General features: G+C 44.8%; 1 protein-coding gene across 2 annotated transcripts in view; it reads left to right on the forward strand.

Moving 5' to 3' along the window:
* Window positions 1-14,345: 14,345 nt before the first annotated feature.
* Window positions 14,346-24,807, forward strand: part of CYRIB (CYFIP related Rac1 interactor B) — a 109,746-nt gene continuing 99,284 nt past the window's right edge. Inside the window, exon 1 of one of the 2 annotated variants that reach the window (XM_075270101.1) lies at window positions 14,346-14,475. The gene's annotated coding sequence lies outside the window, so the exon portion shown is untranslated. The remainder of the gene's footprint in view (window positions 14,476-24,807) is intronic. The other variant, XM_075270098.1, reaches the window with a different exon arrangement.

The following is a 24,807-nucleotide window of genomic DNA, read 5'->3' on the forward strand; positions in this document are numbered from 1 at the left end:
TTAGGGGTCTGGTCTGGGGTCTGTATTAGTTAAGGAGTTTGAGGTCTGTATTAGTTTAGAGGTCTGGTCTGGGGTCTGTATTAGTTTACAGGTCTGTATTAGTTTAGGGGTCTGGTCTGGGGTCTGTATTAGTTTAGGGGTCTGGTCTGGGGTCTGTATTAGTTTAGGGGTCTGGGGTCTGTATTAGTTTAGGGATCTGGTCTGGGGTCTGTATTAGTTTAGGGGTCTGGTCTGGGGTCTGTATTAGTTTAGGGGTCTGGTCTGGGGTCTGTATTAGTTTAGGGGTCTGATCTGGGGTCTGTATTAGTTTAGGGGTCTGGTCTGGGGTCTGTATTAGTTTAGGGCTCTGGTCTGGGGTCTGTATTAGTTTAGGGGTCTGGTCTGGGGTCTGTATTAGTTTAGGGCTTTGGTCTGGGGTCTGTATTAGTTTAGGGGTCTGGTCTGGGGTCTGTATTAGTTTAGGGCTCTGGTCTGGGGTCTGTATTAGTTTAGGGGTCTGGTCTGGGGTCTGTATTAGTTTAGAGGTCTGGTCTGGGGTCTGTATTAGTTTAGGGGTCTGTATTAGTTTAGGGGTCTGGTCTGGGGTCTGTATTAGTTTAGGGGTCTGGTCTGGGGTCTGTATTAGTTTAGGGGTCTGGTCTGGGGTCTGTATTAGTTTAGGGGTCTGGTCTGGGGTCTGTATTAGTTTAGGGGTCTGGTCTGGGGTCTGTATTAGTTTAGAGGTCTGGTCTGGGGTCTGTATTAGTTTAGGGGTCTGGTCTGGGGTCTGTATTAGTTTAGAGGTCTGGTCTGGGGTCTGTATTAGTTTAGGGGTCTGATCTGGGGTCTGTATTAGTTTAGGGGTCTGGTCTGGGGTCTGTATTAGTTTAGGGGTCTGGTCTGGGGTCTGTATTAGTTTAGGGCTCTGGTCTGGGGTCTGTATTAGTTTAGGGGTCTGGTCTGGGGTCTGTATTAGTTTAGGGGTCTGGTCTGGGGTCTGTATTAGTTTAGAGGTCTGGTCTGGGGTCTGTATTAGTTTAGGGGTCTGTATTAGTTTAGGGGTCTGGTCTGGGGTCTGTATTAGTTTAGGGGTCTGGTCTGGGGTCTGTATTAGTTTAGGGGTCTGGTCTGGGGTCTGTATTAGTTTAGGGGTCTGGTCTGGGGTCTGTATTAGTTTAGGGGTCTGGTCTGGGGTCTGTATTAGTTTAGGGGTCTGGTCTGGGGTCTGTATTAGTTTAGGGGTCTGGTCTGGGGTCTGTATTAGTTTAGGGGTCTGGTCTGGGGTCTGTATTAGTTTAGGGGTCTGGTCTGGGGTCTGTATTAGTTTAGGGGTCTGGTCTGAGGTCTGTATTAGTTTAGGGGTCTGGTCTGGAGTCTGTATTAGTTTAGGGGTCTGGTCTGGGGTCTGTATTAGTTTAGGAGTCTGAGGTCTGTATTAGTTTAGGGGTCTGGTCTGGGGTCTGTATTAGTTTAGGGGTCTGGTCTGGGGTCTGTATTAGTTTAGGGGTCTGGGGTCTGTATTAGTTTAGAGGTCTGGTCTGGGGTCTGTATTAGTTTAGAGGTCTGGTCTGGGGTCTGTATTAGTTTAGGGGTCTGGTCTGGGGTCTGTATTAGTTTAGGGGTCTGGTCTGGGGTCTGTATTAGTTTAGAGGTCTGGTCTGGGGTCTGTATTAGTTTAGGGGTCTGTATTAGTTTAGGGGTCTGGTCTGGGGTCTGTATTAGTTTAGGGGTCTGGTCTGGGGTCTGTATTAGTTTAGGGGTCTGGTCTGGGGTCTGTATTAGTTTAGGGGTCTGGTCTGGGGTCTGTATTAGTTTAGGGGTCTGGTCTGGGGTCTGTATTAGTTTAGAGGTCTGATCTGGGGTCTGTATTAGTTTAGGGGTCTGGGGTCTGTATTAGTTTAGAGGTCTGGTCTGGGGTCTGTATTAGTTTAGGGGTCTGGTCTGGGGTCTGTATTAGTTTAGAGGTCTGGTCTGGGGTCTGTATTAGTTTAGGGGTCTGGGGTCTGTATTAGTTTAGAGGTCTGGTCTGGGGTCTGTATTAGTTTAGGGGTCTGATCTGGGGTCTGTATTAGTTTAGGGGTCTGGTCTGGGGTCTGTATTACTTTAGGGGTCTGGTCTGGGGTCTGTATTAGTTTAGGGCTCTGGTCTGGGGTCTGTATTAGTTTAGGGGTCTGGTCTGGGGTCTGTATTAGTTTAGAGGTCTGGTCTGGGGTCTGTATTAGTTTAGGGGTCTGTATTAGTTTAGGGGTCTGGTCTGGGGTCTGTATTAGTTTAGGGGTCTGGTCTGGGGTCTGTATTAGTTTAGGGGTCTGGTCTGGGATCTGTATTAGTTTAGGGGTCTGGTCTGGGGTCTGTATTAGTTTAGGGGTCTGGTCTGGGGTCTGTATTAGTTTAGGGGTCTGGTCTGGGGTCTGTATTAGTTTAGGGGTCTGGTCTGGGGTCTGTATTAGTTTAGGGGTCTGGTCTGGAGTCTGTATTAGTTTAGGGGTCTGGTCTGGGGTCTGTATTAGTTAAGGAGTCTGAGGTCTGTATTAGTTTAGAGGTCTGGTCTGGGGTCTGTATTAGTTTAGAGGTCTGTATTAGTTTAGGGGTCTGGTCTGGGGTCTGTATTAGTTTAGGGGTCTGGTCTGGGGTCTGTATTAGTTTAGGGGTCTGGGGTCTGTATTAGTTTAGAGGTCTGGTCTGGGGTCTGTATTAGTTTAGAGGTCTGGTCTGGGGTCTGTATTAGTTTAGGGGTCTGGTCTGGGGTCTGTATTAGTTTAGGGGTCTGGTCTGGGGTTGTATTAGTTTAGGGGTCTGGTGTCTGTATTAGTTTAGGGGTCTGGTCTGGGGTCTGTATTAGTTTAGGGGTCTGGTCTGGGATCTGTATTAGTTTAGGGGTCTGGTCTGGGGTCTGTATTAGTTTAGGGGTCTGGTCTGGGGTCTGTATTAGTTTAGGGGTCTGGTCTGGGATCTGTATTAGTTTAGGGGTCTGGTCTGGGATCTGTATTAGTTTAGGGGTCTGGTCTGGGGTCTGTATTAGTTTAGGGGTCTGGTCTGGGGTCTGTATTAGTTTAGGGGTCTGGTCTGGGGTCTGTATTAGTTTAGGGGTCTGGTCTGGAGTCTGTATTAGTTTAGGGGTCTGGGGTCTGTATTAGTTTAGAGGTCTGGTCTGGGGTCTGTATTAGTTTAGGGGTCTGGTCTGGGGTCTGTATTAGTTTAGGGGTCTGGTCTGGGGTTGTATTAGTTTAGGGGTCTGGTCTGGGGTCTGTATTAGTTTAGAGGTCTGGTCTGGGGTCTGTATTAGTTTAGGGGTCTGTATTAGTTTAGGGGTCTGGTCTGGGGTCTGTATTAGTTTAGGGGTCTGGTCTGGGGTCTGTATTAGTTTAGGGGTCTGGTCTGGGATCTGTATTAGTTTAGGGGTCTGGTCTGGGGTCTGTATTAGTTTAGGGGTCTGGTCTGGGGTCTGTATTAGTTTAGGGGTCTGGTCTGGGGTCTGTATTAGTTTAGGGGTCTGGTCTGGGGTCTGTATTAGTTTAGGGGTCTGGTCTGGGGTCTGTATTAGTTTAGGGGTCTGGTCTGGAGTCTGTATTAGTTTAGGGGTCTGGTCTGGGGTCTGTATTAGTTAAGGAGTCTGAGGTCTGTATTAGTTTAGAGGTCTGGTCTGGGGTCTGTATTAGTTTAGAGGTCTGTATTAGTTTAGGGGTCTGGTCTGGGGTCTGTATTAGTTTAGGGGTCTGGTCTGGGGTCTGTATTAGTTTAGGGGTCTGGGGTCTGTATTAGTTTAGAGGTCTGGTCTGGGGTCTGTATTAGTTTAGAGGTCTGGTCTGGGGTCTGTATTAGTTTAGGGGTCTGGTCTGGGGTCTGTATTAGTTTAGGGGTCTGGTCTGGGGTTGTATTAGTTTAGGGGTCTGGTGTCTGTATTAGTTTAGGGGTCTGGTCTGGGGTCTGTATTAGTTTAGGGGTCTGGTCTGGGATCTGTATTAGTTTAGGGGTCTGGTCTGGGGTCTGTATTAGTTTAGGGGTCTGGTCTGGGGTCTGTATTAGTTTAGGGGTCTGGTCTGGGATCTGTATTAGTTTAGGGGTCTGGTCTGGGATCTGTATTAGTTTAGGGGTCTGGTCTGGGGTCTGTATTAGTTTAGGGGTCTGGTCTGGGGTCTGTATTAGTTTAGGGGTCTGGTCTGGGGTCTGTATTAGTTTAGGGGTCTGGTCTGGGGTCTGTATTAGTTTAGGGGTCTGGGGTCTGTATTAGTTTAGAGGTCTGGTCTGGGGTCTGTATTAGTTTAGGGGTCTGGTCTGGGGTCTGTATTAGTTTAGGGGTCTGGTCTGGGGTTGTATTAGTTTAGGGGTCTGGTCTGGGGTCTGTATTAGTTTAGAGGTCTGGTCTGGGGTCTGTATTAGTTTAGGGGTCTGGTCTGGGATCTGTATTAGTTTAGGGGTCTGGTCTATGGTCTGTATTAGTTTAGGGGTCTGGTCTGGGGTCTGTATTAGTTTAGGGGTCTGGTCTGGGATCTGTATTAGTTTAGGGGTCTGGTCTGGGATCTGTATTAGTTTAGGGGTCTGGTATAGGGTCTGTATTAGTTTAGAGGTCTGGTCTGGGGTCTGTATTAGTTTAGGGGTCTGGTCTGGGGTCTGTATTAGTTTAGGGGTCTGGTCTGGGGTCTGTATTAGTTTAGGGGTCTGGTCTGGGGTCTGTATTAGTTTAGGGGTCTGGTCTGGGGTCTGTATTAGTTTAGGGGTCTGGTCTGGGGTCTGTATTAGTTTAGGGGTCTGGTCTGGGGTCTGTATTAGTTTAGGGGTCTGGTCTGGGATCTGTATTAGTTTAGGGGTCTGGTCTGGGGTCTGTATTAGTTTAGGGGTCTGGTCTGGGGTCTGTATTAGTTTAGGGGTCTGGTCTGGGATCTGTATTAGTTTAGGGGTCTGGTCTGGGATCTGTATTAGTTTAGGGGTCTGGTCTGGGGTCTGTATTAGTTTAGGGGTCTGGTCTGGGGTCTGTATTAGTTTAGGGGTCTGGTCTGGGGTCTGTATTAGTTTAGGGGTCTGGGGTCTGTATTAGTTTAGTGGTCTGGTCTGGGGTCTGTATTAGTTTAGAGGTCTGGTCTGGGGTCTGTATTAGTTTAGGGGTCTGGTCTGGGGTCTGTATTAGTTTAGGGTTCTGGTCTGGGGTCTGTATTAGTTTAGAGGTCTGGTCTGGGGTCTGTATTAGTTTAGGGGTCTGGTCTGGGGTCTGTATTAGTTTAGGGGTCTGGTCTGGGGTCTGTATTAGTATAGGGGTCTGGTCTGGGGTCTGTATTAGTTTAGGGGTCTGGGATCTGTATTAGTTTAGAGGTCTGGTCTGGGGTCTGTTCTAGGGTCTGTATTAGTTTAGGGGTCTGGTCTGGGGTCTGTATTAGTTTAGGGGTCTGGTCTGGGGTCTGTATTAGTTTAGGGGTCTGGTCTGGGGTCTGTATTAGTTTACGGGTCTGGTCTGGGGTCTGTATTAGTTTAGAGGTCTGGTCTGGGGTCTGTATTAGTTTAGAGGTCTGGTCTGGGGTCTGTATTAGTTTAGGGGTCTGTTCTGGAGTCTGTATTAGTTTAGGGGTCTGGGGTCTGTATTAGTTTAAAGGTGTGGTCTGGGGTCTGTATTAGTTTAGAGGTGTGGTCTGGGGTCTGTATTAGTTTAGGGGTCTGGTCTGGGGTCTGTATTACTTTAGGGGTCTGGTCTGGGGTCTGTATTAGTTTAGGGATCTGGTCTGGGGTCTGTATTAGTTTAGGGGTCTGGTCTGGGGTCTGTATTAGTTTAGGGATCTGGTCTGGGGTCTGTATTAGTTTAGGGGTCTGGTCTGGGGTCTGTATTAGTTTAGGGGTCTGGTCTGGGGTCTGTATTAGTTTAGGGGTCTGGTCTGGGGTCTGTATTAGTTTAGGGGTCTGGGGTCTGTATTAGTTTAGAGGTCTGGTCTGGGGTCTGTATTAGTTTAGGGGTCTGGTCTGGGGTCTGTATTAGTTTAGGGGTCTGGTCTGGGGTTGTATTAGTTTAGGGGTCTGGTGTCTGTATTAGTTTAGGGGTCTGGTCTGGGGTCTGTATTAGTTTAGGGGTCTGGTCTGGGATCTGTATTAGTTTAGGGGTCTGGTCTGGGGTCTGTATTAGTTTAGGGGTCTGGTCTGGGTTCTGTATTAGTTTAGGGGTCTGGTCTGGGATCTGTATTAGTTTAGGGGTCTGGTGTCTGTATTAGTTTAGGGGTCTGGTCTGGGGTCTGTATTAGTTTAGGGGTCTGGTCTGGGATCTGTATTAGTTTAGGGGTCTGGTCTGGGGTCTGTATTAGTTTAGGGGTCTGGTCTGGGTTCTGTATTAGTTTAGGGGTCTGGTCTGGGATCTGTATTAGTTTAGAGGTCTGGTCTGGGGTCTGTATTAGTTTAGGGGTCTGGTCTGGGGTCTGTATTAGTTTAGGGGTCTGGTCTGGGGTTGTATTAGTTTAGGGGTCTGGTCTGGGGTCTGTATTAGTTTAGAGGTCTGGTCTGGGGTCTGTATTAGTTTAGGGGTCTGGTCTGGGATCTGTATTAGTTTAGGGGTCTGGTCTATGGTCTGTATTAGTTTAGGGGTCTGGTCTGGGGTCTGTATTAGTTTAGGGGTCTGGTCTGGGATCTGTATTAGTTTAGGGGTCTGGTCTGGGATCTGTATTAGTTTAGGGGTCTGGTCTGGGGTCTGTATTAGTTTAGGGGTCTGGTCTGGGGTCTGTATTAGTTTAGGGGTCTGGTCTGGGGTCTGTATTAGTTTAGGGGTCTGGTCTGGGGTCTGTATTAGTTTAGGGGTCTGGGGTCTGTATTAGTTTAGGGGTCTGGTCTGGGATCTGTATTAGTTTAGGGGTCTGGTCTGGGGTCTGTATTAGTTTAGGGGTCTGGTCTGGGGTCTGTATTAGTTTAGGGGTCTGGTCTGGGATCTGTATTAGTTTAGGGGTCTGGTCTGGGATCTGTATTAGTTTAGGGGTCTGGTCTGGGGTCTGTATTAGTTTAGGGGTCTGGTCTGGGGTCTGTATTAGTTTAGGGGTCTGGGGTCTGTATTAGTTTAGAGGTCTGGTCTGGGGTCTGTATTAGTTTAGGGGTCTGGTCTGGGGTCTGTATTAGTTTAGGGGTCTGGTCTGGGGTTGTATTAGTTTAGGGGTCTGGTCTGGGGTCTGTATTAGTTTAGAGGTCTGGTCTGGGGTCTGTATTAGTTTAGGGGTCTGGTCTGGGATCTGTATTAGTTTAGGGGTCTGGTCTATGGTCTGTATTAGTTTAGGGGTCTGGTCTGGGGTCTGTATTAGTTTAGGGGTCTGGTCTGGGATCTGTATTAGTTTAGGGGTCTGGTCTGGGATCTGTATTAGTTTAGGGGTCTGGTCTGGGGTCTGTATTAGTTTAGGGGTCTGGTCTGGGGTCTGTATTAGTTTAGGGGTCTGGTCTGGGGTCTGTATTAGTTTAGGGGTCTGGTCTGGGGTCTGTATTAGTTTAGGGGTCTGGGGTCTGTATTAGTTTAGAGGTCTGGTCTGGGGTCTGTATTAGTTTAGAGGTCTGGTCTGGGGTCTGTATTAGTTTAGGGGTCTGGTCTGGGGTCTGTATTAGTTTAGGGTTCTGGTCTGGGGTCTGTATTAGTTTAGAGGTCTGGTCTGGGGTCTGTATTAGTTTAGGGGTCTGGTCTGGGGTCTGTATTAGTTTAGGGGTCTGGTCTGGGGTCTGTATTAGTTTAGGGGTCTGGTCTGGGGTCTGTATTAGTTTAGGGGTCTGGGATCTGTATTAGTTTAGAGGTCTGGTCTGGGGTCTGTTCTAGGGTCTGTATTAGTTTAGGGGTCTGGTCTGGGGTCTGTATTAGTTTAGGGGTCTGGTCTGGGGTCTGTATTAGTTTAGGGGTCTGGTCTGGGGTCTGTATTAGTTTACGGGTCTGGTCTGGGGTCTGTGTTAGTTTAGAGGTCTGGTCTGGGGTCTGTATTAGTTTAGAGGTCTGGTCTGGGGTCTGTATTAGTTTAGAGGTCTGATCTGGGGTCTGTATTAGTTTAGGGGTCTGATCTGGGGTCTGTATTAGTTTAGGGGTCTGTTCTGGAGTCTGTATTAGTTTAGGGGTCTGGGGTCTGTATTAGTTTAGAGGTGTGGTCTGGGGTCTGTATTAGTTTAGAGGTGTGGTCTGGGGTCTGTATTAGTTTAGGGGTCTGGTCTGGGGTCTGTATTAGTTTAGGGGTCTGGTCTGGGGTCTGTATTAGTTTAGGGATCTGGTCTGGGGTCTGTATTAGTTTAGGGGTCTGGTCTGGGGTCTGTATTAGTTTAGAGATCTGGTCTGGGGTCTGTATTAGTTTAGGGGTCTGGTCTGGGGTCTGTATTAGTTTAGGGGTCTGGTCTGGGGTCTGTATTAGTTTAGGGGTCTGGTCTGGGGTCTGTATTAGTTTAGGGGTCTGGTCTGGGGTTGTATTAGTTTAGGGGTCTGATCTGGGGTCTGTATTAGTTTAGGGGTCTGATCTGGGGTCTGTATTAGTTTAGGGGTCTGGTCTGGAGTCTGTATTAGTTTAGGGGTCTGGGGTCTGTATTAGTTTAGAGGTGTGGTCTGGGGTCTGTATTAGTTTAGAGGTGTGGTCTGGGGTCTGTATTAGTTTAGGGGTCTGGTCTGGGGTCTGTATTAGTTTAGGGGTCTGGTCTGGGGTCTGTATTAGTTTAGGGGTCTGGTCTGGGGTTGTATTAGTTTAGGGGTCTGGTCTGGGGTCTGTATTAGTTTAGGGGTCTGGTCTGGGGTCTGTATTAGTTTAGGGGTCTGGTCTGGGATCTGTATTAGTTTAGGGGTCTGGTCTATGGTCTGTATTAGTTTAGGGGTCTGGTCTGGGGTCTGTATTAGTTTAGGGGTCTGGTCTGGGATCTGTATTAGTTTAGGGGTCTGGTCTGGGATCTGTATTAGTTTAGGGGTCTGGTCTGGGGTCTGTATTAGTTTAGGGGTCTGGTCTGGGGTCTGTATTAGTTTAGGGGTCTGGGGTCTGTATTAGTTTAGGGGTCTGATCTGGGGTCTGTATTAGTTTAGGGGTCTGATCTGGGGTCTGTATTAGTTTAGGGGTCTGGTCTGGAGTCTGTATTAGTTTAGGGGTCTGGGGTCTGTATTAGTTTAGAGGTGTGGTCTGGGGTCTGTATTAGTTTAGAGGTGTGGTCTGGGGTCTTTATTAGTTTAGGGGTCTGGTCTGGGGTCTGTATTAGTTTAGGGGTCTGGTCTGGGGTCTGTATTAGTTTAGGGATCTGGTCTGGGGTCTGTATTAGTTTAGGGGTCTGGTCTGGGGTCTGTATTAGTTTAGGGATCTGGTCTGGGGTCTGTATTAGTTTAGGGGTCTGGTCTGGGGTCTGTATTAGTTTAGGGGTCTGGTCTGGGATCTGTATTAGTTTAGGGGTCTGGTCTATGGTCTGTATTAGTTTAGGGGTCTGGTCTGGGGTCTGTATTAGTTTAGGGGTCTGGTCTGGGATCTGTATTAGTTTAGGGGTCTGGTCTGGGATCTGTATTAGTTTAGGGGTCTGGTCTGGGGTCTGTATTAGTTTAGGGGTCTGGTCTGGGGTCTGTATTAGTTTAGGGGTCTGGTCTGGGGTCTGTATTAGTTTAGGGGTCTGGTCTGGGGTCTGTATTAGTTTAGGGGTCTGGGGTCTGTATTAGTTTAGAGGTCTGGTCTGGGGTCTGTATTAGTTTAGGGGTCTGGTCTGGGGTCTGTATTAGTTTAGGGGTCTGGTCTGGGGTCTGTATTAGTTTAGGGGTCTGGTCTGGGGTCTGTATTAGTTTAGAGGTCTGGTCTGGGGTCTGTATTAGTTTAGGGGTCTGGTCTGGGGTCTGTATTAGTTTAGGGGTCTGGTCTGGGGTCTGTATTAGTTTAGGGGTCTGGTCTGGGGTCTGTATTAATTTAGGGGTCTGGTCTGGGGTCTGTATTAGTTTAGGGGTCTGGTCTGGGGTCTGTATTAGTTTAGGGGTCTGGTCTGGGGTCTGTATTAGTTTAGGGGTCTGGTCTGGGATCTGTATTAGTTTAGGGGTCTGGTCTGGGGTCTGTATTAGTTTAGGGGTCTGGTCTGGGGTCTGTATTAGTTTAGGGGTCTGGTCTGGGATCTGTATTAGTTTAGGGGTCTGGTCTGGGGTCTGTATTAGTTTAGGGGTCTGGTCTGGGGTCTGTATTAGTTTAGGGGTCTGGGGTCTGTATTAGTTTAGAGGTCTGGTCTGGGGTCTGTATTAGTTTAGGGGTCTGGTCTGGGGTCTGTATTAGTTTAGGGGTCTGGTCTGGGGTTGTATTAGTTTAGGGGTCTGGTCTGGAGTCTGTATTAGTTTAGGGGTCTGATCTGGGGTCTGTATTAGTTTAGGGGTCTGGTCTGGGATCTGTATTAGTTTAGAGGTCTGGTCTATGGTCTGTATTAGTTTAGGGGTCTGGTCTGGGGTCTGTATTAGTTTAGGGGTCTGGTCTGGGATCTGTATTAGTTTAGGGGTCTGGTCTGGGATCTGTATTAGTTTAGGGGTCTGGTCTGGGGTCTGTATTAGTTTAGGGGTCTGGTCTGGGGTCTGTATTAGTTTAGGGGTCTGGGGTCTGTATTAGTTTAGAGGTCTGGTCTGGGGTCTGTATTAGTTTAGAGGTCTGGTCTGGGGTCTTTATTAGTTTAGGGGTCTGGTCTGGGGTCTGTATTAGTTTAGGGTTCTGGTCTGGGGTCTGTATTAGTTTAGAGGTCTGGTCTGGGGTCTGTATTAGTTTAGGGGTCTGGTCTGGGGTCTGTATTAGTTTAGGGGTCTGGTCTGGGGTCTGTATTAGTTTAGGGGTCTGGTCTGGGGTCTGTATTAGTTTAGGGGTCTGGTCTGGGGTCTGTATTAGTTTAGGGGTCTGGGATCTGTATTAGTTTAGAGGTCTGGTCTGGGGTCTGTTCTGGGGTCTGTATTAGTTTAGGGGTCTGGTCTGGGGTCTGTATTAGTTTAGGGGTCTGGTCTGGGGTCTGTATTAGTTTAGGGGTCTGGTCTGGGGTCTGTATTAGTTTACGGGTCTGGTCTGGGGTCTGTATTAGTTTAGAGGTCTGGTCTGGGGTCTGTTTTAGTTTAGAGGTCTGGTCTGGGGTCTGTATTAGTTTAGGATGTCTAGTCTTAGGTTGTATTAGTTTAGTGGTCTGGGGTCTGTATTAGTTTAGGGGTCTGATTTGGGGTCTGTATTAGTTTAGGGGTCTGATCTGGGGTCTGTATTAGTTTAGGGGTCTGTTCTGGAGTCTGTATTAGTTTAGGGGTCTGGGGTCTGTATTAGTTTAGAGGTGTGATCTGGGGTCTGTATTAGTTTAGAGGTGTGGTCTGGGGTCTGTATTAGTTTAGGGGTCTGGTCTGGGGTCTGTATTAGTTTAGGGGTCTGGTCTGGGGTCTGTATTAGTTTAGGGATCTGGTCTGGGGTCTGTATTAGTTTAGGGGTCTGGTCTGGGGTCTGTATTAGTTTAGGGATCTGGTCTGGGGTCTGTATTAGTTTAGGGGTCTGGTCTGGGGTCTGTATTAGTTTAGGGGTCTGGTCTGGGGTCTGTATTAGTTTAGGGGTCTGGTCTGGGGTCTGTATTAGTTTAGGGGTCTGGTCTGGGGTTGTATTAGTTTAGGGGTCTGATCTGGGGTCTGTATTAGTTTAGGGGTCTGATCTGGGGTCTGTATTAGTTTAGGGGTCTGGTCTGGAGTCTGTATTAGTTTAGGGGTCTGGGGTCTGTATTAGTTTAGAGGTGTGGTCTGGGGTCTGTATTAGTTTAGAGGTGTGGTCTGGGGTCTGTATTAGTTTAGGGGTCTGGTCTGGGGTTGTATTAGTTTAGGGGTCTGGTCTGGGGTCTGTATTAGTTTAGGGGTCTGGTCTGGGGTCTGTATTAGTTTAGGGGTCTGGTCTGGGATCTGTATTAGTTTAGGGGTCTGGTCTGGGATCTGTATTAGTTTAGGGGTCTGGTCTATGGTCTGTATTAGTTTAGGGGTCTGGTCTGGGGTCTGTATTAGTTTAGGGGTCTGGTCTGGGATCTGTATTAGTTTAGGGGTCTGGTCTGGGGTCTGTATTAGTTTAGGGGTCTGGTCTGGGGTCTGTATTAGTTTTGGGGTCTGGGGTCTGTATTAGTTTAGGGGTCTGATCTGGGGTCTGTATTAGTTTAGGGGTCTGATCTGGGGTCTGTATTAGTTTAGGGGTCTGGTCTGGAGTCTGTATTAGTTTAGGGGTCTGGGGTCTGTATTAGTTTAGAGGTGTGGTCTGGGGTCTGTATTAGTTTAGAGGTGTGGTCTGGGGCTGTATTAGTTTAGGGGTCTGGTCTGGGGTCTGTATTAGTTTAGGGATCTGGTCTGGGGTCTGTATTAGTTTAGGGGTCTGGTCTGGGGTCTGTATTAGTTTAGGGATCTGGTCTGGGGTCTGTATTAGTTTAGGGGTCTGGTCTGGGGTCTGTATTAGTTTAGGGGTCTGGTCTGGGGTCTGTATTAGTTTAGGGGTCTGGTCTGGGGTCTGTATTAGTTTAGGGGTCTGGTCTGGGGTTGTATTAGTTTAGGGGTCTGATCTGGGGTCTGTATTAGTTTTAGGGGTCTGGTCTGGGGTCTGTATTAGTTTAGGGGTCTGGTCTGGAGTCTGTATTAGTTTAGGGGTCTGGGGTCTGTATTAGTTTAGAGGTGTGGTCTGGGGTCTGTATTAGTTTAGAGGTGTGGTCTGGGGTCTGTATTAGTTTAGGGGTCTGGTCTGGGGTCTGTATTAGTTTAGGGGTCTGGTCTGGGGTTGTATTAGTTTAGGACGTCTAGTCTGGGGTTGTTTTAGTTTAGGGGTCTGGTCTGGGGTTGTATTAGCTTAGGACGTCTAGTCTGGGGTTGTATTAGTTTAGGGCGTCTAGTCTGGGGTTGTATTAGTTTAGGATGTCTAGTCTGGGGTTGTATTAGTTTAGGACGCCTAGTCTGGGGTTGTATTAGTTTAGGATGTCTAGTGTTGGGTTGTATTAGTTTAGGACGTCTAGTCTGGGGTTGTATTAGTTTAGGACATCTAGTCTGGGGTCTGTATTAGTTTAGGACGTCTAGTCTGGGGTCTGTATTAGTTTAGGACATCTAGTCTGGGGTCTGTATTAGTTTAGGACGTCTAGTCTGGGGTCTGTATTAGTTTAGGACGTCTAGTCTGGGGTTGTATTAGTTTAGGGGCCCTGGTCTGGGGTCTGTATTAGTTTAGAGGTCTAGTCTGGGGTCTGTTTAAGTTTAGGACGTCTAGTGTTGGGTTGTATTAGTTTAGGAAGTCTAGTCTTGGGTTGTATTAGTTTAGGATGTCTAGTCTGGGGTTGTATTAGTTTAGGACGTCTAGTCTGGGGTTGTATTAGTTTAGGACGTCTAGTCTGGGGTTGTATTAGTTTAGGACGTCTAGTCTGGGGTTGTATTAGTTTAGGACGTCTAGTCTGGGGTTGTATTAGTTTAGGACGTCTAGTCTTGGGTTGTATTAGTTTAGGATGTCTAGTCTGGAGTTGTATTAGTTTAGGATACCTGGTCTTGGGTTGTATTAGTTTATAACGTCTAGTCTGGGGTTGTATTAGTTTAGGATGTCTAGTCTGGGGTTGTATTAGTTTAGGACGTCTAGTCTTGGCTTGTATTAGTTTAGGATGTCTAGTCTGGGGTTGTATTAGTTTAGGACGTCTAGTTTTGGGTTGTATTAGTTTAGGACGTCTAGTCTTGGCTTGTATTAGTTTAGGATGTCTAGTCTGGGGTTGTATTAGTTTAGGACGTCTAGTCTTGGGTTGTATTAGTTTAGGATGTCTAGTCTGGGGTTGTATTAGTTTAGGACGTCTAGTCTTGGGTTGTATTAGTTTAGGATGTGTAGTCTTGGGTTGTATTATTTTAGGACACCTAGTCTGGGGTTGTATTAGTTTAGGACGTCTAGTCTGGGTTTCTATTAGTTTAGGATTCCTTGTCTTGGGTTGTTTTAGTTTAGGATGTCTAGTCTGGGGTTGTATTAGTTTAGGATGCCCAGTCTTGGGTTGTATTAGCTTAGGATGTCTAGTCTTGGGTTGTATTAGTTTAGGACGTCTAGTCTTGGGTCTGCATTCACTAAGGGCAACTGGACTGGGATCTATATTAGTTTAGGGGGATTGAATTTATTTCGGTAGGTTTAGTCTGCCTCTGTTTTTGTTTAGAGGGTCTGGATTTGTGTAGCGGAGCCGGTCTGGGGTGTGTATTCATTATGAGACATGGTAAGGGGTTTTGTTAGGGGGACACATTGGAAATCCCTTTGTATGCAGTCCCTCGTCTTAGTCCTGTAAGTCCTCTTAGGGGTGACATGTCCTATAGCGCTCGCTGCCCACCTGTCCTGCAGCCCCCTCCCCAGTGTTAACCCCTGAGTGCCCCTCCTGCAGCAGTGGAGGTGAGCTTCCTCTTCCTCCATCCTGTGTCTCTTCCTTTTATAGAGATCTTTCTCAGTCGCTGCCTCTCTCTCGGCACATCTCTGCCTCTGACGCTCAGATTCACCAACCCGGAAGCTCCTTACAGCAGAAATCAGGAGAAGGAGAAGCTGAGAGCAGCCTGCAGCCCCCTGTGCCCAGCTCTGAGGAGGGGGTCTGGCCCAGGTACATGACCCTGCATGCAGGGGGAGGGGGGCGCTGCAGGTGCCTGCAGGCAGGAGATTGTATAATAATGTGTAATGGCACCTGCTAGCATGGGATGTGTATGTATGAATGTATGTATGAGTGGTGTGTGCACGTATGTAGGTGTTGTATATCTATGTGTGGTGTGTGTATATATATACGTGTGGTGTATGCGGTGTATGTGCAGGGGATGCATTCAATGATATCAACCTGTATACAGCTGACATATCCACAACAGCTTAGTAATACATTGTATATACATAGACACAAAGCTAAATACACACCGAGCCATACACAGAGCTAGATATACTGTATACACACAGGTACACGTAGCCGAATACACAGGACCTCTCTTGTCCTCTACGATGTGACATCTTATATACGGTCAGTTTTGCAGGTACGTGCCCCATGTGATATATTATATACGGCTGTCAGTTGTGCCCCTACTATAAACCTACACACAACTACATTCAGTAAATCCTCTGTGTGAATTTCACTCCTTTCTTTACCCAGACCAGGATTTCTGGGATGGATTTTCAGTTTCACCGTATATTACGGGATATGCCATTATGGACACCGAGGTCCTATCCACAGAACAAGGGATAAGTGTCCGACCGCCAGGTGCCAGAATCCATATACAGACCTCATATATATACAGAAAGGCCTCCTTGTGTATATAGCACTAGTGCCATTGTGTGACCGGCGCTCCATTCACTTCGTTGTCATCTCCGGCAATGTCACATAGAAGTGAATGGAGCGTCGGTCACACAATGGCACTGGTGCTATAGTCACAAGACTCCTGATCATTGGGGCCCCCGGCGATCGGACACTGCGGACTGTGATCCATAACCCCACAACCCCTTTAACCAGCCCTTTAGCAGACGGGGTTTTTAGGGCAGTTTTGTGGGCCTTATTAAAGAGGTTTCACACCTATAGGCAGATACATATATTGAGTAATATGGTATATACACACCTGTATACCTACACTCAGCATGGTACACAGATTCATAAACACACACTGCATACAAACTACATATACATTCATATATACATACAGATGTAGCAAAGCTTACCATAATGTGCTACATATCATTCATTTCAGTGGTGTGTAATGCTAGAACCAGGCACACAAATACACATACAATGGGGCAACACGGTGGCTCAGTGGTTAGCATTGCATCCTTGCAGCGCTGGAGTCCTGGGTTCGAATCCTGCCAGGAACAACATCTGCAAGGAGTTTGTATGTTCTCCCCGTGTTTGTGTGGATTTCCTCCCATTCTACAAAGACATACTGATAGGGAAAAAAATGTACATTGTGATCTCTATATGGGGCTCACAATCTACATAAAATAAACAACACCCATACAATGTGACAGACATGTTCATTCATACTGTACATACACAAGCAGACAGCTCAATATCCATTACACTTACACACCTTCATTCATACATACACATGCACTAGCACATACATTCATACAACCTCAGCTACATATATACATGCACACCCAGCTACGTACACACACCCATATACATATAGTCACTCCCATCGTGTGTGGCGGGGTTAGCTAAGCTTGAATGAATCTCCGTACACAGCGCTGGATGGCGGTGCTCTATATATACTGCCCTGATGATGATAACAATTGTGTTATTATTTCCCATTATATTATTCCTATGTTGCTCTCTATCTGGTTCTTGTCTCCTCTCCCTTTGGCGCCGACCATGGAGGCTGTACAATAAGATTTTGGGACGTACCTGTGATAGGGGCTGGTGTAATATACAGGATTATGTGTATGTGTATGTGTCAGGTGATACAATGTAACCGTCCTCTCCTGTGATACACAGAGAATTCTAAGCACATCCTGAGATACAATGTTGCAATTCTCATTACTGTAAGATTATTATTATTATTATTATTATTATTATTATTATGGCGCGGTGGCTATGTGCCCCCCCCCTCCCCGTGTTACACCAACATCAGCAAAGTGACAAGGGGTGTGGCTTATAGTCACTCGCAGGGCGACCATTGTGGCGTCACATTTATTAGCGCAGGGATAGTAATTAGCCCATACGTGCCAGTCTGTATTGGGTTAATGACACTTCCAGCCGGCGACACATTTTACGGGTACGATCCGGGCGCACGTGACATCGCATTGACCTCTGTGACATTGAACCTGATTGTTTCCTGTTTGGAAGTGAATTGGCGAATAATAATGACTGAATTGTCCTTTGTCATCACCATCACTTGTCAGACGTCCTGATTATTAACTCTTCAGACGCCGCTGTGGGCTGACGTTGCGTTCACTCCTGTTGGGGTTGTATCTGTTGTGGGTGACTGTAACGTCTGCTGGATCCAGAGGAATCTATCATGATAGGATTATTATAGGGTGATGTAATGGATACATAATCCACGGACACGCGGAATCCTCCAGAGCAGGGATAGGTGATGTCTAGTGAATGGCTGCTGGAGAACGCTGCAGAAACGCAACGTAAAAAAGGAGTTTGGCATTTTTGCCTACTTGGGGGAGGCAAAATTAGAAAGGTAGTGAACATTGCAAGATTTTTTGCGGCATTTTTGCTTCGCTGTGTTTTTGCTGTAGTCCCTTCCACAGCAGTTTTTGGCCGCGTTTCGCTGTGTGACCCGAACTGTGGACTGAGGCCGAACCTTGGAAACGCAGAATACGCAGGATGTTCATTTTACCTGTGTTGATCCCATAGGCGTATATTAGGTTCACATCTGTACCCGGGTCTCGTCCTCCATTGGCGGACCAGAACAATGGACACACAGACCGCCGAAACGGCAGACAGCAATAGTGACCAATGGACTGTTTTAGCTGCGATTCGCTAGGTGTGACCATAGCCTTAAAGGGGCTCTGCAGTTTTGTCATTGTCTGGGTTGGCTGTAGTGACCCCCTGATCTCTCGATTGTGATCTACAGGGATCTAGAATCCCCCTTTAGTCAGAGCATTGGTGGGTTCCCAGCTCCGGGATCTCTACGATTTTCGTCTTCGTGTTTTTCCTCCATATTTTTATTTCTAACACAGGAGGGAAAGTATCTTTGATATGGAAATATCTGTAGCCAGAGGCGAAGCCTGAAGCTCCTGAGCCCCGGTACAAAGCCCCTCACCCCCTCCAACTATGATATACTGGTGTGCACAGTGTATGAGCTGTATACGGTGTCTCCAGACTGCGGTGTGTCATGATGGCGCTGTATCATCGCACCTCAACACTGCGGCTTTTTACGATGTGTTGATCTCTTTGGGGACCCTTTGATGTCGGAGACCATGTACAACTCCAGCCCCTGCACCATTTCCAGCCACTGTTTGCAGAATTATGTAAAGATGATTAAGGGGTTAATGATCCCTGATGGTCTAGGGCAGTTAAGAGTTAACGGAGACATCCTTTGTGGTCTGGAGCGATGAAGGAGGATGGCGGCATCCCTGGACATCTAGAGTAGAGAAGCTGGAAATGGGAATGTCTATGATGGTCGGACTTGGTTAATGAGCTAAATCCCTGGTGGTCTAAAGGGTTAAATCCCTGGGGATGTTTAGGGTTAAATTCTTGGTTAGCTATGGCAATGAATGGATGGCGCATCTATAGGAGTCTAGAATACAGAAGGAGTCAATGGTGTAATGAGCAAACTTGGACAAAGGGCTAAACCCCTGGTGGTCTAGTGGGTAAATTCATGGTGACCTTGGAGGTCAAATCCTTGACGTAGTCCTCCAAGGATTTGGATAGATCCGTGGTGGTCTAGTGGGTAAATTCATAGTGACCTTAGAGGACAAATCCTTGGAGGACTAGGAGGATAAATCCCTGGTGGTCTAGTGGGTAAACCCATAGTGACCTTGGAGACCAAATCCTTGGAGGACTAGAAGGATAAATCCTTGGTGGTCTAGTGGGTAAACCCATAGTGACCTTGGAGACCAAATCCTTGGAGGACTAGAAGGATAAATCCTTGGTGGTCTAGTGGGTAAATTCATAGTGACCTTGGAGGCCAAATCCTTGGAGAACTAGGAGGATAAATCCCTGGTGGTCTAGTGGGTAAATTCATGGTGACCTTGGAGGACAAATCCTTGGAGGACTAGAAGGATAAATCCCTGGTGGTTTAGTGGGTAAACCCATAGTTACATTGGAGGACAAATCCTTGGAGGACTAGAAGGATAAATCCTTGGTGGTCTAGTGGGTAAATCCATAGTGACCTGGAGGCCAAATCCTTGGAGGACTAGAAGGATAAATCCCTGATGGTCTAGTGGGTAAATCCATGGTGATCTTGGAGGACATATTCCTGGAGGTTTAGAAGGACAAATCACTGGTGGCTAATAGGTTAAATCTCTAGCGGATCAATGGGTCAATCCTTGGAGATCCATAGAGTCAGTCCCTCATTTCTATTGGTTACTGACCTGTACAGTCTCTAGTATTGTGTTGCGACGTCAGGGAGATGACATGCAGCCTGCTGTGAGCTCCTGACCCTGGTGTGGATTCCCATTGGGGTGCGCGGGCCCTTTATTAAGACTGGGGTACAAATTGCCGGTCTTAATAAACCCTCCCCATAATGTTTTGGCGTTATTCGATACAGAGAAGGTTTTTATATGACATTCTAGTTTACTGTGTTGTTCTGCAGAGCTTACAATCTAAAGTCTCGATTCTATCAGTATATTCACCCCTTATAGACAGGAATAGAACAACTGATAGATTTAGTAGACGCCAGAAGAAGCCGAATCTCCTCACAAGTCCAGCGGCCGACCCATGACCCTGCTATAGATTTGGTCTTAGTGGTCTGATGTAACACAGGACTCTCATAACCTTATTGTCCAACCTCTCAGGGAATTCTGGGTTTATAGAACGGGGTCAGATGTTCAGGGGCCGACTGCACAGTGACTGCACCAGCAGAATAGTGAGCGCAGCTCTGGAGTATAATACAGGATAAGTAATGTAATGTATGTACACAGTGACTGCGCCAGCAGAATAGTGAGCGCAGCTCTGGAGTATAATACAGGATAAGTAATGTAATGTATGTACACAGTGACTGCACCAGCAGAATAGTGAGCGCAGCTCTGGAGTATAATACAGGATAAGTAATGTAATGTATGTACACAGTGACTGCACCAGCAGAATAGTGAGCGCAGCTCTGGAGTCAATGATTGTACATGAACAGTATAAATAAATGTACAGTATTTGTCTAATGAATGAATGTTTATATAGAAATACATAGACATAGTTACAACCATTGTGGTTTTGGAAATCGCAGCATGTCAATTACACCTACAGAAATGCCGTCTGTTTCCCTACAGATATAATGATAGCAGTGAGTGTATAGTGGGGCCTTAGCCTAGGGTTAATCCTTCCATGTGTGTCCGGGGTCTTACAATAGTTATGTTATAATTCTCGGGTTTTCTTTGTATCAGCCTCTCTCTGCAGGAGGTGAAGGGTTAAGCAGCCCTTGTTCCTCATTACATGAGGTGTATGTTCTTGTATAGACACTTCCTCCATACATTGTGTGATGTGATACTATGGGGTTGAGGCGCACACATCGGCGGTGTAAGTCTCCTCTGATGGCAGGATGTGTTGTGTAAAGTTGTGCCTGGAATGACTGGTCAGTTCCTGCCTGTTACCCGTACGCCGTACAGCGCCGATTACACATTACCAGGTGTTGTAATAGCCCTGCAGGGACACCATCTTGCTTGGTCAATGGGAGGTCATTGCAACTGCTGGATATAGATTAGGAAATGTGCTGACCATAATGCGGCAATGCCATTGGGAGGGGGATGGCGGGTGCTTAGTCAGTGGCCTGGTCTACATTCCTGCATGGATCAATCTCTCTATACGCTGTATATATAGCCTCACCTTCCTTGCCTAGACATAAAATAAGATGCTACAATTCTGGCAGCCTGTGGCCTCCACTAGGGGGCGCTTACAGCACTACACTCCTATACCCCTCCTAGTGGTGGCAGGCAGCATGTCATCCTTTACATCTATGCAGGCGGCAGGTGCTATGCTGTTCCTCACCTGTCCTACATGGTACATCCCTCTGCCCCCCCCGGCCATGGTCTTACTAGTGGCATCACCCATCGGGGTTATTGCAGGTGACCCAGCCTAAATTTAATGGTGCGTTCCCCATCTGCTGCTGCCTGTACCGTAACCACAGCTATATTAAACCACAGCCCTGATAGATCAGCCACCCAGCACTGCTACATCAACCGCCAAAGCTCTGCTATATCAGCGGTGTAACGCTGCTACATCAACAGCCACAACTCTTATCCATTGGTGGCCTGGCCCTGCGCCATAGCAGCCCCAGCTCTGCTGCATCATTGGCCTCAGCTTAGCTATATGTGTAACCTTACCATGCTGTAACCTCTGCACTACCACAGCTCTGCTTCATCACCGCGTATTGTACACATAGTATCAGCAGCAGTTCTGGAGCCTTAGCCAGCTGATCAGCAGAGGAGCCTTGTTGGACCCCACGCCATGTATATAACAGTCCCTGAACCCCCCTTAGTGGTGCTGAGCTAGTGCTTATACACAGCAGCCAGTCTGAACGGGCAGAGCTTCAGTATAAAAGGAGGGGGTTTCCTCAAACCTTGATAGACATTGTCGATCGAGCTGGAGACAATGTAACCAGAACCTGTAGATAAGCCCAATATGGTGGAAATGGTCGAGCCTTTATACTATGGGGGGTCTTACATTTGCAAACTTCAGGTACAGGAACACAGAAGTGACAAGCGCGTTTCCAGCTTTGACCAGTTTTCTAAAGTTTGAGAAGGAAGAAGAACTTACTATAGCAATAAGCAGAACTGGAGGACAACAATGACTTCCTCCTGTGGTCTTCAGCCGCCGGACCTGTGCAAGGGGAGACTCCTTCTCCTCAAATAGAGCTTGTCATGCCGATACTGTCACCAACCACTTTGTAATCCCTGCTGTCAGGAACTGAAACAATAGTGCTAAAATGTCTCCCAAGAGTCTATTATGACCTTATGGAAGAAAAACTATTCTAAAATATGTCTTAGTAGCAATTTGTGAAAGGTTAAAAACCGACGCGTTTCAGGAATAGCTGCACATGGTGAACTTATACAGGATAAAACCGGCAAGACCAAGGGCAAAAGTGCGGGAACATGAAGGATTATAGATGTCCTGCCTGTCAGCCATGAGGGACCAGGAATATAAAGGAGATGAGAACTTCTTTACAGAGATCAGGAAGGACCGAACTTCATGGAAACAAATTCTCCAAAATGTGATGTCTGGGTGTTATAGAGCCGAAAGAACAGCAGAAGAGGAAGTCATAGCCAAACACTTCTCCTTTCACATGTCAGTAAATGACAAATCCCACCTGAGACCTGCAAATGTGTCATTTATAATACTGACCGCCGGGCATGAGAGCCAATATATAACCTGACATTAGCTTGTTTTGCTTGTAATGGTAGGGAAAGGGTTAATTGTACTGGAGCAGTATTATAGCAGTTATATTCTTGTACATAGGGGGCAGTATTATAGCAGTTATATTCTTGTACATAGGGGGCAGTATTATAGTAGTTATATTCGTGTACATAGGCGCAGTATTATAGTAGTTATATTCTTGTACATAGGAGCAGTATTATAGTAGTTATATTCTTGTACATAGGAGCAGTATTATAGTAGTTATATTCTTGTACATAGGAGGTAGTATTATAGTAGTTATATTCTTGTACATAGGAGTAGTATTATAGTAGTTATATTCTTGTACATAGGAGGTAGTATTATCGTAGTTATATTCTTGTACATAGGAGTAGTATTATAGTAGTTATATTCTTGTACATAGGAGCAGTATTATAGTAGTTATATTCTTGTACATAGGAGCAGTATTATAGTAGTTATATTCTTGTACATAGGAGGTAGTATTATAGTAGTTATATTCTTGTACATAGGAGTAGTATTATAGTAGTTATATTCTTGTACATAGGAGTAGTATTATAGTAGTTATATTCTTGTACATAGGAGTAGTATTATAGTAGTTATATTCTTGTACATAGGAGGTAGTATTATAGTAGTTATATTCTTGTACATAGGAGTAGTATTATAGTAGTTATATTCTTGTACATAGGAGCAGTATTATAGTAGTTATATTCTTGTACATAGGAGGTAGTATTATAGTAGTTATATTCTTGTACATAGGAGCAGTATTATAGTAGTTATATTCTTGTACATAGGAGGTAGTATTATAGTAGTTATATTCTTGTACATAGGAGTAGTATTATAGTAGTTATATTCTTGTACATAGGAGTAGTATTATAGTAGTTATATTCTTGTACATAGGAGTAGTATTATAGTAGTTATATTCTTGTACATAGGAGGTAGTATTATAGTAGTTATATTCTTGTACATAGGAGTAGTATTATAGTAGTTATATTCTTGTACATAGGAGCAGTATTATAGTAGTTATATTCTTGTACATAGGAGTAGTATTATAGTAGTTATATTCTTGTACATAAGAGTAGTATTATAGTAGTTATATTCTTGTACATAGGAGCAGTATTATAGTACTTATATTCTTGTACATAGGGGGCAGTATTATAGTAGTTATATTCTTGTACATAGGAGCAGCATTATAGTAGTTATATTCTTGTACATACGAGCAGTATTATAGTAGTTATATTCTTGTACTTAGGAGCAGTATTATAGTAGTTATATTCTTGTACATAGGAGTAGTATTATAGTAGTTATATTCTTGTACATAAGAGTAGTATTATAGTAGTTATATTCTTGTACATAGGAGCAGTATTATAGTAGTTATATTCTTGTACATAGGAGTAGTATTATAGTAGTTATATTCTTGTACATAGGAGCAGTATTATAGTAGTTATATTCTTGTACTTAGGAGTAGTATTATAGTAGTTATATTCTTGTACATGGGAGCAGTATTATAGTAGTTATATTCTTGTACATAGGAGGTAGTATTATAGTAGTTATATTCTTGTACATAGGAGTAGTATTATAGTAGTTATATTCTTGTACATAGGAGTAGTATTATAGTAGTTATATTCTTGTACATAAGAGTAGTATTATAGTAGTTATATTCTTGTACATAGGAGCAGTATTATAGTAGTTATATTCTTGTACATAGGGGACAGTATTATAGTAGTTATATTCTTGTACATAGGAGTAGTATTATAGTAGTTATACTCTTGTACATAGGAGCAGTATTATAGTAGTTATATTCTTGTACATAGGAGCAGTATTATAGTAGTTATATTCTTGTACATAGGAGTAGTATTATAGTAGTTATATTCTTGTACATAGGAGTAGTGTTATAGTAGTTATATTCTTGTACATAGGAGGTAGTATTATAGTAGTTATATTCTTGTACATAGGAGTAGTATTATAGTAGTTATATTCTTGTACATAGGAGTAGTATTATAGTAGTTATATTCTTGTATATAGGAGGTAGTATTATAGTAGTTATATTCTTGTACATAGGAGCAGTATTATAGTAGTTATATTCTTGTACATAGGAGTAGTATTATAGTAGTTATATTCCTGTACATAGGAGTAGTATTATAGTAGTTATATTCTTGTACATAGGAGCAGTATTATAGTAGTTATATTCTTGTACATAGGAGTAGTATTATAGTAGTTATATTCTTGTACATAGGAGTAGTATTATAGTAGTTATATTCTTGTACATAGGAGTAGTATTATAGTAGTTATATTCCTGTACATAGGAGTAGTATTATAGTAGTTATATTCTTGTACATAGGAGTAGTATTATAGTAGTTATATTCTTGTACATAGGAGTAGTATTATAGTAGTTATATTCTTGTACATAGGAGTAGTATTATAGTAGTTATATTCTTGTACATAGGAGGTAGTATTATAGTAGTTATATTCTTGTACATAGGAGTAGTATTATAGTAGTTATATTCTTGTACATAGGAGCAGTATTATAGTAGTTATATTCTTGTACATAGGAGTAGTATTATAGTAGTTATATTCTTGTACATAAGAGTAGTATTATAGTAGTTATATTCTTGTACATAGGAGCAGTATTATAGTACTTATATTCTTGTACATAGGGGGCAGTATTATAGTAGTTATATTCTTGTACATAGGAGCAGTATTATAGTAGTTATATTCTTGTACATACGAGCAGTATTATAGTAGTTATATTCTTGTACTTAGGAGTAGTATTATAGTAGTTATATTCTTGTACATAGGAGTAGTATTATAGTAGTTATATTCTTGTACATAGGAGCAGTATTATAGTAGTTATATTCTTGTACTTAGGAGTAGTATTATAGTAGTTATATTCTTGTACATGGGAGCAGTATTATAGTAGTTATATTC

Source organism: Leptodactylus fuscus, chromosome 4 (genome assembly GCF_031893055.1).
Source record: "Leptodactylus fuscus isolate aLepFus1 chromosome 4, aLepFus1.hap2, whole genome shotgun sequence".
NCBI lineage: Eukaryota > Metazoa > Chordata > Amphibia > Anura > Leptodactylidae > Leptodactylus > Leptodactylus fuscus.